The sequence below is a fragment of the Chinchilla lanigera genome, unplaced genomic scaffold (genome assembly GCF_000276665.1).
Source record: "Chinchilla lanigera isolate Chin_1 unplaced genomic scaffold, ChiLan1.0 scaffold00004, whole genome shotgun sequence".
In the NCBI taxonomy this organism is placed as follows: Eukaryota; Metazoa; Chordata; class Mammalia; order Rodentia; family Chinchillidae; genus Chinchilla; species Chinchilla lanigera.
Window position 1 is genome coordinate 28,134,279 of NW_004955405.1, and position 16,560 is coordinate 28,150,838.

A 16,560-nucleotide genomic window follows, 5' to 3' on the forward strand; every position below is an offset into this window, starting at 1 on the left:
TTACATCACAGCTTTGGCAGGCAGTGCTGTCACAGACATCCTTTGTTTAAATGGATGTGGTCAAGGGAGGGGCCACCGCCAATTACTAAATAACATACTGAATGAAGTTTCCATTGAATGCACTCAGAACCACTTGGTAGTATACTCAAGCCATCCATGGCTTTCATAGGCTCGACACTGTAAGTAAAAAGGCTCACTGATTATATCTTTGGAATGAACTATCTCTCTAAACTGAGACCAAATTACTGCATCATTTCCTATTCCCTAAAACCCTTTGTACGTTTTCAGGAACACTCCTAGGATAAGCCTTCTCATAAAAGCTGCCTCAAGGCACGTGATCATTCAGACAAAAACTAACCAATTGTCTTTAGGAGGTTCAGTTTTCACTGCCCTCTAGTGGGAGTACAGCAGGCAGTTTTGCAGCTAGTAGGTGAATCTTGTGTCCCTTGAGGAAGGGGTTAAATTCTGACAAATGTGTTCTTAGGCGATTTTGTCATTGCATAAGCATCTTAGAGTATACTTTCACAAACCCAAATAGTGTAGGCCAGTCTCTATACACAGCCTATTGGTCCAGTCAAGAGACTTGGTAAAGAGGAGATGTAGGAGTCTGCTTGCTATCAGGGTGACATGCTACACCATTTTACAGTGAAATATTATTTCTTTTTTTTTTAAGTAAAGAGTACACATTAAAGTAATGATAAAAATACAGTATAGTAAGCCAGCCAATAGTATAATATTCATCATCATTATCAGATATTATTGTATAGCTATATTTTCATAAGATTGATAGTACAGTAGGTTTCTACAATCATCACAACAAATATGTGAGTAGTCAAATTACCTAAAACATTACAATGTCGATGATAGTCCTAAGCAATGGGAAGTTTTCAACTTATCTTATGGGACTGCTGTTATGTATGTGGTCCACTGTGAACTTGCAATGTCATTATAAAGTGTATGACTGTAACTGGGGTTGAAGTTTGAGGCAGTTAGCAGGTTCCGCACTACTGGCCACAAAGAGCTATAGAGAAACAAAAGGAGATAATATATCTTTTGTATGGTAAAATGAATATATGGCTGGGAAGTCCAAAGCACTCTGGGAAGAAAGAGAAGACCAAGAAAGAAAGTATAAATGCCCAGAGCTTAAATATGGAGATCGAATATGAGTATAGGTGAGGACAAGAAGGTATCAAAAAATGAAGAGTTATCACATGCCCAGGAGGGAACAAAGTCCTTATTAGGTGACAGCCTAGTCTTTATGTGAATATGGACATCATAATCAACAGTTGGAGACTTTGAACCACCTACAACTTCAAGCCAGATTCAGGTCACTCTGTTCTTCTGGTGATATTTTTCCACACAGAATCCACTCCACTCTTGTTTTTTTTTTGTTTGTTTGTTTGTTTATTTGATTGTTTTTTTTTGTATTGTTTTGAGACAGGGTTCCATTCTGTAGGCCAGGCTAGCCTTAAATGTATGTATCCCAGGCTGGGATCTATGTATCCCAGGCTGGCCTCAAGCTCAGCAATCCTCTTGTCTTGGCCTCCCAAGTCCTAGGATCATAGGCTTGTACTTTTAGTTCTAAAATCACTACTCTGAACATAGTTAAATGCTCAAAAATTGATTTTACAAACCATTACATCAACAGGGCTGTCATGACCTCAAGTACATGACAGAAGGAAACTTCTGCACTAGCATTTGAAGGATGAAATAAAAATACTATGGCATTTTAGCAAAAACAGTTAAAAATGAACAGCATGTTATACTTAAATATTGCTCTTGGAGTGACTCAACTAAATATTACTAGCAGCCAGAGTAGCTGAAATTAGAAAGACCTAGTTATATAGACCCAGTGAGAACATGAGGCTCATGCTTGTCATTTTCAACAGCATAGTATAGAATGTTGAACATCTTACAAGTGAATTAGTGAGTTATTAAGACGCATATGTAAGCATGTTTTTTCCCTGAAAACTACAGGTGAAATACAAGCTAATATATCATCTCTACTCTTAAAACCAAGCTAAATTTACACCAGTAAGGCCTGTCTCTCTGTCATAGGCCTTTGTGATGTATTGATTCTAAACTGAAGACACTGTGTCAGTGAAAGATTGTAAGGGAGTTTTTATGAGTGATGATCCAGCTGAGTGCTTCAAAATCCTGGACAGGTTAGTGTCCATCATCTACTAAAGATTTCTAACCTGTAGTAGTCAATCAAACATTTGTGAATAATATGTTGGAACTTACTCTCAAAGAAAAGTTATAAATATTTTCTCCACAGGGCATTTGTGAAAAATGCCCAGAGTAGTCAATAAAACTGGATCTCAATAACCTCTTGCAATGTTTAAATGTCTACATTTTGCACGCACTAGGAGAGGCTTGGAGAGATTTATCCAATGAGAAATCAATCTAGAAAAATATCTTACTGAATTTACAGATAAGCCACTGAAGCAGAGATCAGCAAAGGGATAAACATGTTATACCATAGGCAAAACATGGAGGACACAGCAGCCTTGTCAAGTTGGAATGCCACGGGCTAACTTCGGTTTGTTGATTTGTTGTTATTAGTTTTTTTTTTTTTTTTCTGTACTGTCAAAGATCTAGGGGTATATTCTGTGTTTTGGAAGCATACCATCTGTAATTGTGTTAATCACAAACATAAATTAAAGATATTAATTAATACAGACTGCAATCCCTTATTCACTTGGCCTGGTCAGGAGGCCCTGAAAAAAAGAATGAGAAATTCCCTACTCCAATGGTTCTTAATGTCAGCATCCATCAGCGTCACGAGGAGAGTTTGTTAATACACACGACTGAGGCCCACTGCCACAGTTTCTGACTCAGTAGGCCTGGGCTGGCTGTAAACTCCTAGACAGTGTTGATAGTCTAGTCTGAGAAATCATACTTTTTAAACTACTGCCTTTTCATGTAGGGTCTACTATTTTTCAATGCTTGGTAACAAGTACATGGTGACATACATCAAGCTGGACACAAAGCCAGTGCTGATCCCTGATTCTTCCACTATCTATAATTTTACAGAAAAGAAAAAAAATCTATATTAATTTATGTGGTCTAGTTTCTTTACCTAAAGTGTTTCATTTAAAAGGTACACTATTCTCTAGCAAACATAATTCAGTTATAGATGATATAAATAAAATGTATATAGCCTGAGCATCTTCTTTCTCTGTTTGTCATGTCTCATTTAAAGGAACATTATTTGATATTGGGAATAATTAGGATAAAATACAACTATTAGATTCTTTTCTCAAAGAAAAGAATTTTCAACCTAGAAGTTGAAAATTGTCCCAACACCTATTAAAAACCTCTGCTCATCTCTCTCTTTCTCAGTAATTTCCAGGGGTATAAAATCCAAGTAAGATTTTTCTCCTTAAGAATATAAAAGGTTCAAAGCTGTAAAAACTACTGAAACCACACCTTAAGAGCTTGTGGCAACCCAGTCAATTGGGAAGCCAAGGTGCTTGGTTGAGATTTCCTTTAGTTTTCAAATTTTGCATTTAAATCATATGGAGAAAAGAATTCCAATGAATTATGTTAAATTTGTTTCTCAGAGACCTCAGTTTTTATTTAGCTCAGTCCAGATTCTAACTCAAATGTCACTGTATATACAGCTCTGACATACCCTAAAACTACCTTGAAGTGGTTGTAACAGGACTGATCATGGGGAGTTAGTGTTGCTTAGAGGTTGCAAACTAGCCAGTCACGGTACCACATTTTCCATGGCCAGAGTGACGGGTCTGAAATGATACAACTCCCCTCCTGGAACTCTTCTTTCTCTCCTGGAATTGAGGGAAAGGTTTGTCTTATTGTGGGATTTCAGGTGGCAGCCTTGCTGCTATAAGGAGACACAGTTTACGAGTCAAGTAAAGAAGACATAGTAAACCTGGCAGATGGTTAGAGGTACAAGATCATGGTGAGGTCAAAGAAAACACCATTTAAAGCAAAGTATATGGACTACACATCTTGGATTTGCATGCCCACTTTCCCACATGCTTTGAGAACATTGCTTGCTGTCTTCCAGCCTCAGGTTATTTATTCCTAATATAGATACCTCAGCAGGTTGTGAGGAGTGAATGAAGTGATTTATAGTGTGGGCAGTGTACGACACATGATATATGCAATATGTATGCTGGACATTTTTACATTTGTTGGTCATTTGTTCTATCCAGTAAACTGGATATATAAGTGAAAAATGTTTACACCTCCGTCTTTCATAACACAACAAACACCTACATTTTTCAAACTGAAACTTCAGTGGACCAATTACTGTGTATATGAATATCAGATACATTGAGCAAAAGTATATTGGTAGAGTGTTATTTTTCTATATATGTTTACAGAACTATGATTAATTGTTATGAACATTTTAGGTAGTGATGCCTAATTTCCAAGTTTTATGTATTAATGTCATCAGTTGGCAAATCATTAATAAATGAGGAAAAACTATATTAGTCAAACATATAATATGTTCTAAACAATAATTCCTTCTTTGTGAAATAAAGGAGCTCTCTAATGCAATTTTGGTTCTCAAAATTATCTAATTTGTCTAAAATATTATTTCTTTTTTAAAAAACTCATATTTTAGAATTGTAGAACTTTGTCACCAAAAGAGATTAAGTATTCATTAGTCAAACATTTTTATATTGAAAATTGAGGTCTAAATGACTCATGCCTTCTTCAAGGTTGCTTTGATGATGAAAGATATGTGATTTAAAAGCTGTCAGGAAAAAACAGAGAGAGTTAAAATGGAAACATCACAGAGTAGAAGAATGACTTTCATTTAATCTTTTTAAGAGAAAAGAGAGCAGAAATGGAAAGCAGAAAGACAGCAACTGGTGTGACACCACACTGTAAATACACGTTCGTAGAGGAGGTAGAAAAAGGTGTGGTTTGTAGTCCAGGTAGAATGATTAACTTTATTTTTCATAATATAAAATTTTGTGTTATGCAAATAAAGGTTCATTAAATATTGGGTGCTGAGCTTCAGTTATTTAGATAAAATATCCTACAACTGCTAACCTTTTAAAACTATTACTTTCTGACAAACCTCTTTACTTTTTCTGAATAATTTTGATGTTCTAACCCTAGTGAACAGTGTCCAGTATTGAAAAACAAATAAATAAAATGAGGCAAAAAGAGGCATTCCCCGCTATTCTCATGCTTAGAGCTATGAGTGAATCTGAATTGTGATCATCATTCACTCTTCCTAAATCAATAAGATGATTTCCCAGTACCATGTTCTATAAATTTCTGGTTGTCTTGTCTTTGTATATGACCCTTAAAATGCCATATGCAAATGACAGAGATCATAGTAAGTATGCGCCATGTAAAACTCAGATCTTAACAGAGAAAATATTGCAGGAAGTTCTCCTTAGACTTTTTAAGACCAAAGTTCTTGCCTGCAGAAAGTGCTTAAATCGGTAACTTTAGAGAAGAGTTCCCTTGTGAATCTAAAGAGAAGTTTGTGAAAGACGTAAATATATGTTGATGCAAAGATGCAAGGAAAGAGCTGAAAGAATCTGCACCAAGACACTGTGTGGCTCCACTCCCTGCACTTTACTCTAATCACCTATCTTACTTGTTCTTCAGCGCAGATTATTTCCACACTTACTGTGGATCCAGTTCATCAGCTTTCTCCTGGAACAGGTTTAGCTCTAGGTTTTTGTGCCCACAAGTCTGTACCGGGCATCTCTATTATTCTCACTACTTTCTTCTGCTGAGGGTACGTTTAGGAGTGCACTCATTTTTTCTGGATTTATATAACGAAACTTCCTGTTGATTTCTGTCCAATGTTCTTGAGCCTATATTTCAGGTTCCCATGCTAGAATTTTTATGATTCTTACCAACTTGCTCTACGTAGACCTATTTTACTCTCTCATTTATTTCCTTATATTGATGGGAGTGAAGAATTCTCTTACTCGCTGAACTGAACGTTCTCAAGCTCCTTACCTTTGTGGAGTATGCTCCGTTCATGACTTGTGTTGCCTGCATTTTGTTCATGTGTCAGTATCACCGGATCAGATGTGTTTTCTGTCTCATTCTCCTTTGATTTTATACAATAGTATCTCCCATCTTAGTACTGATGGCATGTGATGAGTAGTTTTATTTCTATAACACAGATGCAAATGTCAGCTATAAGGACTGAAGAAATAATGAAAAGGAGAACTCCCAGGGGCTTCTCAGCACACATGGAGTAGCAAGTATCAAAAATTCACCAGGAAATTAATAAATCATGAAAGAAAAGAGGACCAGGCAGTGGCAATGGCTCGTTGACAATAGAAAACCAAGGATCTGCAATTATTTCTCAACATGTTGTGTCTTCTTGAAGGACTACTCTGGGAGCTTATGGAGACACTAAATATATCTCATTTATTAAAATTCTAATAGCCAATAGCAAAGTATTGGGAAGCAGGACTTTTCAGAGGTAATGACATCATGAAGCTGAAAACTTTACAATGAGATTCATGGCTTTATCAGAGGAGACAGGAGAGAGCTTATTTCCACTCTCTGCTCTTTAAGGACACAGCAGGAAGACAGATATCTGTGAATCACAAAGAGAGCCCTCTTTAGACACTAGATCCTCAGTCATGGACTTCCCAGCCTTTATATCTGTGAGAAGTGAATGTCTGATATTCACTCACCTAGTCTATGTAAGTGTGCTGTAGCCTCTCTAACAGCACTTGTTAGGAGGGCAAGAGTGGTAAGAAGAAACCAGGTTTGAGGTTGACATAGCTTGGAGAGATTCAGGAAGGTGAACGCATGTAATGTACTGGGATTAAAGTCACTGACTCAGAAGTTTAGAAAAAAGTCAGGGATTGTTGATTCAGAAACACTTGTTATTTTTTGATTCTACATATTTTAGTCACTTTTTACATTTCAGGTAAAAGTGTAGCTCAGTGGGAGTATTAAACTGAGACTCATCTATGTTGGAAAATAAGTGATAGCCACTACCCAATACCTTATACTGTACCACGGTAGGGGTTAAATAATCTTAATGAAATTGAGTTCTAAAATGTATAAGGTTAATGCTAGGAACAGTCTGAAGAAGAAAAATATAATATGGTGATAGTGTCAGCAGTGTTTCAAAAAGAGTAATACAAAAAATAGAATGGAATTTATCTGTAAATAACACTATATATTGTTGATATAGAATATAACTTTAAATGTAACATTTACATTATATTTATATAGCAAAAATGGTATTTTAATGTACTGAAAAATTGTATAAAATATGAATCCATTAGAAACTCCAATTTCGTAGTAGAAAATAAATAGGACAGTAATCTTCATTAATCTATCTTCAAAATAGATTTTAAACATAAAGTTTTAGGAGAGATGAGGATTTTTTTTCTATCTATAATGGAGCAGAAAAAGTAGGAAAAAAATGAAACAAAGCATGCAAAATGGGTTAGTAACAGAGTTGTAATTGTATCCACTTATCTTCATAATGGAAATGACACAAGAATTGCAATAGACACAAAAACAATAGTTATCCCAGGGCTGACTAAAAATGCTTTTATACAAAGCAAGAAATGGGATGGAGAGTAGGATAGGAAAGATGGGTGTTTTAAGGTTGGGCGTAGAAAAATATTTGAATGTTGGCAAGTTGTATTGTAGTCTTTCTCCAATGCAAAATAAGGTTTTTAAAAATTTCTTCAGTGTTGGTCAATATTTTAATTAACTTGTTTTCTAGAAAGTTTATTTCCTTAAGCTAGCAAATGTATTTAATTTTTTCCCAGTTCCATAACAACAATGACAACAAAAGCTATCTTGGAAAAATTCCTGGAATGTGCAATGTACAAACTGTCTTGAGTAATTTAGCTATTTTTATATATATTTGCATTACAATTTGTCTAAAGAATAAAACTATAGCATTTTTTTTTTCCCCCTCCGGTACCGGGAACCAAACTCACGACCTTGCGCTTGCCAGGCAGGCGCTTTGCCGCTGAGCTAAATCCCCAGCCCAAAACTATAGCATTGTAATAAAGCCTGGAGCTTCATTTTGACTAGTAGGGTGCAGGCTGAAAATTTCTTTTGTCTCTTTTGTATCTTCTTAATATAGCATCATTTTTATCAACTTAGTTAATTCTGCTGGTGGACAGTTAGCCAGCTGGCCTCAGGATCAAACCCATTGTATAATAGTTACAATTTACTTTCTGAAACTGTAAAGAGAGTCAAGCCCTCTCTCTCCAAATTAAACACTATTGTGATTCAATAAAATCATATCATGCAGTTGTTTAAATTCAAATACAGGTGGTCTTCAACTTACAGTGACCCAATTTAGGATTTCCTGACTCTGTGATAGTGGGAAATTGATGCACAGTTAGTAGAGCTTATACTTTGCATGTTGGATTAAGGTGTTTTCTCCCAAGTACACAATTTGTACTGAGATATGCTTATAATACTGGGCAGTGGCAGAAAGCAGAAACTCCTAGTTATCAAAATGATTATGAGCACAAATGCCTGTTACTCTTCACATATCACATTACTAAGCTATAATGTTCAGCAGGTTATGGATAATAAGAACATATTTAACCTCAGATATTCAAATTATTGATAGATTCATCGGAACATAAGCCTAGTGCAAAGCCAGGAATATCTATATAATACTGTGGACAGCAGTCATAATCTGATTGTGTCTATATAATGAACGGAGTCTGATTTAAGAACTATGCAGTCTCTTTCACAGTAAATAGATATTAAAGCATATTTTGGTGCTCAGTAAATATTTATTGAAGCTACCATGCTTTATGTCTCTCTTCCTGAATAAGTCAACATAGTAACAAGTGCAAAAATAGTGGTCGCACTATTGCATGTTTCAGATACAGCCAGGGTAAGGTTCAATCATGTCTTCTCAATGAATTTAACATCAAAATAGCTTTAAATTTATGAATGTTCTAATACTTTTCAAAAAAGCAAAAAGTTGTTGAATTTATATTTGCAAAATTTTATGCATAAATCTCAAAAAAAGTCAATCCTGAAAGGCTCCCATGGACACAGAGATTCAGCTGAGATTATTAATTTGGCGTTATCCTCAGATGGTTACTTGGGCAACATACAGCTAAACATTGGCTTTGGTGGTGGAAATCAGAAAAAGATCTCAGTGAACATCACTTGATTTGGAGCTTGTAGGCTACCTAAAATTTTGTTAGGATTTTGGGGAAGGGATAGGCAATCACAACACCAGAAGATATTTTATAGGTCTTGATTGTTAACATAAGAAATGCTAAATATTCCAGAGTGAACTTGGAGTCCAGGATGGCAAGACTGAGATAAGAGAAGATTTCAATATTATAATAAGAGCTACCAGAGGAGGAGCTGCTAGAAATTTAAACAGAGGTACAAAAGGCCACATCTGAAGGTTTAAAAGACCAGAATGGCAACTGAATGGAACACTGGAATGAACTGGAAGGTAGGAAGCTGTTTAAATTCCTATACAAGTGATCAAGTTAAACTTCAAAAGCACTTGAATTAAGGGAAAAAGCAGGGAAAGAGTCATTTCCACCACTCTCAAATCTTATTTTCATTCTTCTCAATCACTTGGGGGGGTTGTATTTTTAAATTTTTGTTTCTTCCCGACTTCTAAATGAAATATTTCTTCTTCTCTGTTAAATTCTGTGGCTGCCAATGTGCAGCACTGCACCGAGAGTTCAATGGGATGATATATCTGAGCATATTTATAGTAACACATACTTGCTGTTTACTCTGCAGTCCCATATCTATATTCATAAATGAGTTAACTTGCATTGCTGTGACAACAAACTGAGTTACATCAAGTTAAAGGGAAGAAAAGGGTTACTGTAGATAATGGTTTCAGAGGGTTCAATCCATGGTCAACTGCTTTGGGCCCTGTGGCAAGGCAGAACACCATGGCGGGGAGCACAAGTTAAAATAAAGCTGCTCACCTATTGGTGGACATGCAACAAAGAGAAAGAGGAAAGAGCTACAGTCCCAATATTCCCTTCAGAGGTGCAGCCTGGTAAGTTGACTTCCTCCAATGAGGCCCCACCTCATCAAATGATCCCCAAATGATCCTCTGACACCTGCTCCTTTGGGTAACATTAAGATCCAAATTATAGCAACAACATGGAATTTGATTGCTTTCAACTGTGTAGGATTTAACATTATTTGGGGGCAAATGTTTCCCCAGTAACCCCATTCTAGTCACTCTCATGAACCATTCTCAGTTTACCAACTATTTACTTTTATGTTTCTTCTTAAGTGTCAACTGTCCCTTTAAACTCAGGTTGTATAAAATGGAATGCAATCAGTCGATTTCCCTGAATTTTCTGACCAAGAACGGCGCACTCATCTCTCTAAGGACTCAGACCAGAATGCTTAGCTACCTATGGATGTAAACTCTGCATAGTTTCATGTCTGTCCTGATTCCCATTTCTACCACCCTCACCTTTTACAGGCCTCAAAAATCTCTCATAAACTATATCTAGAATTTCAGTTGTTCTATGTGCCTCTTGTTATGTGCTGCCATAAGATAAAATTTCTTAAAGTTGAGTGTTCTTCACATTATTCCCTTGCCCCAATACCTACAATTGCACTTAAGAGTGTAATGTTTTTCTAGTCCCATTTCCTGCTTCTTGTTTTCACAAAGTCTATACCAAAACGAAACTGAATATTCTCTATGCTTAATGTATATCATGTTTTCCTGACTTTTGGCATGGTCTTTCCACAGTCATTTGGAACACTATCTTTCTAGGCAGCTGTGGTAATACTGTCCCAGTTACAAAATACAGTCTTAATTACCCAAAATTCCACTGTTTTAATCCCTTTATTTGTACCTTCCACTTTAACTTGTATCACAGTAAATAATTGTCTTAAAATTTCAATAATACATTGGACTATAAATTTCTTGTGGGCAGAGACTGTATTGTCTTCACAATACTACCAAGCCATATATATTGAAAGTTCAAAGAACATAAGGTTTATTTAAGTGGATTGGACATTTCCACAAAGCATGTATTTTTACAACCTAGGAATAGCTTCTCCACTAGAGATAAGCATGTAGCATTTGGCTGTGTGCTGTTCTGCCCTCTCTCATTAATATCACCACCTTTGTAGTCACCACCTGTAAAGACTGATGGGACACTTACAAATGTAAGGTATGTCCTATTTGGTGGGAATATGTGTAGTATAAAGAGATTGAATGCAGATAGTAATTTTCATTCCAGAACTTCACTGGCTGCCGTGGTCAAATTTTGGTGGGATATGGCAATGGTAACAATGGCTTCAAATTTTGGAATAGACATTTTTGCTACACCTCATATTGTTATAATTTAGAAGTTTAGGCACTGTCATGCTTTAGCTGGAGTTGCAGCTCTTGTTAGTTTTGCCTTTTTAATTACTTTCTTCTTTACCAGCTGATGTTTTGCACAATAGGGAGTGGATTCTCATTATTCATAGTAAGTTATGTTCAATAAAGTTCCTGCAAATACTGAACTATTACATGCTCAACCATTGTTCATAATTAGGTTTCTGAAAAACACTGGTAACAATATTTTGACAACTAATCCTTATGTGATCTTGTGTTTTGTGTGTTTCTCTTCAAAGGCATCTTATTTAACATTGAAGATTCATTGACATTGAAGTCACATTCACTTGCATCTTAACTCTTGTCTAAGGGCAGCTCTAGGTATTTTCTCTATAAAGCATGTCACCAACTTCTGGTGTTAGAAATTAAGTATTCCATGGTATTTTAAAATTATGCTTTGGAGCCACATAAGTATCAAAGTAATCCACTAAATACATAGAAATGATAAAATATGGCAGTAAATAAAAAGACAAAGCATCACTTTACCTGATCTTTCCTGAGAATGTGCAGGTTTGGGGATCAAAATGTTCACTGCTGTCTCAGTTACTTTTCTCTAGTTGCTAAGACAAAATACCCAGTGCCCAAAATGAAGGAACAAAAGGTTTATTTAGCTTGCAATTTGTAGAGGTTTTAGTCCATATTCAGTTGGCTCTAAGGCAGAATGGCACATGGCAGAGGGCAAGAGTTCATGGCAGCAGAAAACAGCAAAGCAACAAGAGCAAAAGGGAGGAGTGGCAGCAAGCAGCCTCTTTCTCTCCCTTATATTGTATTCAGGCTACCCCCACCCAGGAGGCATGTAGCACTCACACTGACACAATGAACAACATCCTAGAACTGGAAGGGCACGTCCTTTTCATCCCAAGATGGAGAACTGCTGAGTCACTTAGCCAAATCTCTAGAATCCCCAAGTTGATACAATGTATCAACCTTAACAACTGCTCTGTGCATGTAAGACAGCAGATCACAGAAATTCTGGGAATCCTCAGTTTGGTTGTTACATGTAAATTTTAGCAGGTACACAAACTCTCAAATATGGAATCCATACAGGCCTTCTATGCTAAAAACAGTGCATCCTCAGCCAGCCAAAGATCACATCATAGTTTTTATAACAGGTTGGTTATTAAGTTTCTTGCCACTTTTCCAGTTGTATTTTATAGTGGTGTTAAAATTTCTAATGCCCCCAAACATAGCTACCATTTCATGTTTCTAAACTTTGCATTGTGTAGTTCCTTGTGCCTGGAATGAAGTACACCTGTGTTGCTCATTATTTCATCTCATTTAACTCACCCAGATTAATATAGCAGTGTATCAACCAGGAAGGCTATCCACAGCCCGGTCAAGGAAATGCTCTCTGACTTACTTCATTTCTCTATTTTAGCACTTGGTCTTTAACAAATTTTCTGTCATTTCTACATTAATAAGGCCCCTATTTACCATTCAATAGCCTTTATACATAGTATAGTGCCTGACTCAAAATAGATGTTAGATACTGGGTTGAAATGAACTAAGGTAGGGGGTAATAAAAGTATAACTTTAAAAAAATTGAGAATTTAGTTCAAATATGTTAAAGATATTTAAATAAAAAGAACGAAATTTAATAAATCTAAATGAAAGTTTACAATGAAGAACAATACCCTACACTAGATCTTAGAAAGGAAAAATGTTGCATGCTGAAGTTCCAAGGGGGAAAATGTCTTAAACTCATAGTATAAATTGGATGATTCAGCAGCAGAAAGTGATTAGCTTAAAAACCAGTGTTATTCAGGAAAATATTAATAGCAGTTTGACTTATCATAAGTAATAATCTTTCTTCCATATTTGGCAATAACAAAGCTTTTCCTGAAGTATTGATGAAAGTTGTAGAGAAACTGGAATTAATTCAAAGGAGCTCAACAAAGACGAAAATAGGACAACTATTAGAAAAGATGAAAAACACTCTGGGACACCAAAGAAGTCAGAGAACATCCAGAAGGACCACAAAGAAAACTTTGTCATCAAGCCCAGTACAATGCTTGGCAAAAGGCTCAGTAAAACACTTTTTGATTAATTAAAGTACTTAAATTAAGTCTCAAAGGACAGAGATCAGTAGTCCTACATTACTACATAGGCCAAATTGACTGAAATAAATTAAAATTCAAGAAATAGATTATAATTTGCTTAATTGGGAATCTCTTGGTTCTAACAAGTAACAGAACAGCCAAGAAAACTTCCATGACATATCTTGAAGTATTCCTGAACCTGTGTCTATTAGACCTAGTTAGAAAACAGATTGTTTTCAGCTGTTTAAGTGTTACCTGCATAAAGGAAGGTGGGCAAGTTGCCCCTTTAAGTGCTCAACCATTATTGAAATTATTATTATTGTATTACACTCTGAGTGTGTTCTATTCTAGAAGTCTGTGACTATAGTTTTGTTTAATAAGTTTAACTTGTTTCCATCATGACTATTTTCACATTTTTGATTGTTACTGTCCTGTATATTTTCTTAGGGATATGAAGAAAAGTGTTTCTGTTTATTTTCGCCTGGTAATACACTGGAACAGAGATAGAAGAAAGAACTCTTGATTTAGAAAAATGCTTAAATGTAAAGAATAATAACTATTTTATAGCCTCTATTAGAATTTAAATTCCAGGTCCTGGAATTTATATGCTTTATCACATTTAATTCCTCTGAAAATTGTCTTGGAAAATTCTACTATAATCTCTTTCAGGGTGAGAAAAATTGTTAATAAATGGTTGTAAGTCACAAGAAATACGATGAATAATAGAAATTTAAAAACATTTTTGGCACACCACTTTTTAATCATTATTTTATTGTATTTATTCATGCATTCAATTTTCAAAAGGCATTGATTGAAACACCTACTGAATACCATGCTGTGTGCAGATTCTGGAGTTTAGATGGGTTTCTCCAGATAATAAGAGGTGACGTGACTGGGAGGTGTTCTTAGGAAAACCTTTTGGGAGGAAAATCAAAGAAACAGGATAGAACTGAATCATAACACAGCAGCACAAATGACCTCAGCTTGTCTCTGGGTTAATTCCTGAGCTCAAGTGCTTTTCAGAATTGGCTCAGGGTGTGACATTTGGTCTCATCTCTCATCCACCGGTCTCTGAATGGGAGCTCCCCCAGGACAGGTACTTCTCTTCGTGAGGTAGATCCCCTTTGGCAAGGAGCCGCTTATGGAAAAGGGCTCAACTATGCTCCACAGTCAGGCTACCATAGTGTGGAACCAGGTAAGAGGACTTACTCACATGATGAATATCTACTGGTAAGACAATAGGAGAAACTATCAGTCCTATTTTTTCCTTCCTGTGGTGATAAAGAGAAACATAAAGTGAGGAGAGGAAGTTCTAAGAGGAAGTGTTGGTTGTGGTGTGATTTTAGGTAAAACTTTGTTTAGAAGGTGGATTTTTTTTTCTACTCCTTATGAGTTTTATTTACATTTAAACTTCTTTTAAAGAGGAAAAAATAACAAAATAACAACAAAGACAAAAGCAATAAAAATGATACAGAATTTCAAAAAAGATGATCGGAATTAACAATGGTTGTTACATGAAGTGTTGTTATCTTCAACAAAGTTGCTCAGACTACCAGATGTAAGAGTGCAAGATTGACCAAACAATGAAAGATAATAAAAATAATAAAAACCAGTAGAAATGATACAGAGCTTCACTAAACAAGATGGTAGGAATTTTGAAAGTAACAGTTAATGCCTATTTTTTTTTTTCTTGACCAATTTTGCTTGCTTGTATCTGGTAATCTGAGCTAATTTGAAGACAACAATATGCATTGTAGAAGGTGGATTTTGAGCAAAGATAAAAAAGTCAAAAAATATATCAAATTAGAAAGCATCTACACAGCAAAAGAAACAATGAACAGAGTGAAAAATCAACCTATAGAATGTCAAAAAAAATTGCCAACTATTCCTCAGACAGGGGACTAATATATAGAACTCAAAGAAACTAGACTTCCCCAAATAAAAAACCCAATCAAAAAACTGGCAGATGAAAAGGGAAGCAACTTCACAGAAGTACAAATGACCAATAAATATATAAAGACACACTCAACATCACTAGCTATTACAGAAATGTAAATTAAAACAACACTGAGGTTCTATCTTCCCCCAGACAAAATAACCACCATAAAGAAATCAAATATTTTTAAAATGCTGACAAAGCTGTGGGGAAAAGGAAACCTTCTACAGTGTTGGTGGGAATGTAAACTAGTAAAACGACTATGGAAATTCCTAAATAAAAACTGAAACTAGAAATTCCGTTTGACCTAACTATCCCCCTTCTAAGTATCTTCCTGAAAAAACTAAAGACATTGTATTACAATGATACAACCATACTCATGTTTTTAGTAGTGTAGCTAGCTCATAGTACCTAAATCTTGGAAGGAGCTTATATGTTCATCAATAGAAGAATGATTTAAAAATGTGATATTTACAAAGAGTGGAATATTAATCTATATAAAGAAAGATAAATTTAGCAGGGCGTGGTGGCCCACACCTGTAATCCCACCATGTGGGAGGCTGAGGCAGGAGGAATGCTGTGAGTTTGAGGTCAGCTTCGGTACAAAGTGAGTTGAAGGCCAGCCTGAACTTCATAGTGAGACCATGTCCCAGGAAGGTAAAAAAGAAAGAAAGAAAGAAAGAAAGAGAGAGAGAAAAAGAAAAAGAAAGAAAGAAAGAAAGTAAGAAAGAAAGAAAGAAAGAAAGAGAGAGAGAAAGAAAGAAAGAAAGAAAGAAAGAAAGAAAGAAAGAGAGAAAGAAAGAAAGAAAGATTTTAAGTCATTTGTAGGCAAATGGAGGTACCTTGAGACCATAATGTTAAGGGAAATAAATCTGACATACAGGCTTCAATATTATATGTTTCCTCTCAAATGAGAAGCCCAAAATATAAATAAACACCACAATAAAAGAAAAAACAAGAAGAGAAAGATCAATCTTTCTCACAAGGCTTAGGAAAGGGAAAAGGGGACAAAGAAGGGAATATGTGATGTTTTCTGTACCTGTACCAACATTTGCATAAGAAATGGAAACAGTATGTACTGCAAACATGTACTAATAAAGAAAATGATCTTAAAAAAGACATGCTAGATTTCCTTCAATAAATAAACACATAAAGGGGCTGGGGATTTAGCTCAGTGGCAAAAGCGCCTGCCTGGCAAGCGCAAGGTCGTGAGTTCGGTTCCCGGTGCCGGAGAAAAACCAAAA

At 35.7% G+C, this 16,560-nt stretch overlaps 1 long non-coding RNA gene across 1 annotated transcript in view; it reads left to right on the plus strand.

Annotated features, from left to right (window-relative positions):
• Positions 1–64: 64 nt before the first annotated feature.
• The window catches only part of LOC102017532, a 22,478-nt gene continuing 5,982 nt past the window's right edge, over positions 65–16,560 (plus strand). Inside the window, exons 1-2 of the long non-coding RNA XR_259401.1 lie at positions 65–179; positions 9,255–9,427. This is a non-coding gene — a long non-coding RNA (uncharacterized LOC102017532). The remainder of the gene's footprint in view (positions 180–9,254; positions 9,428–16,560) is intronic.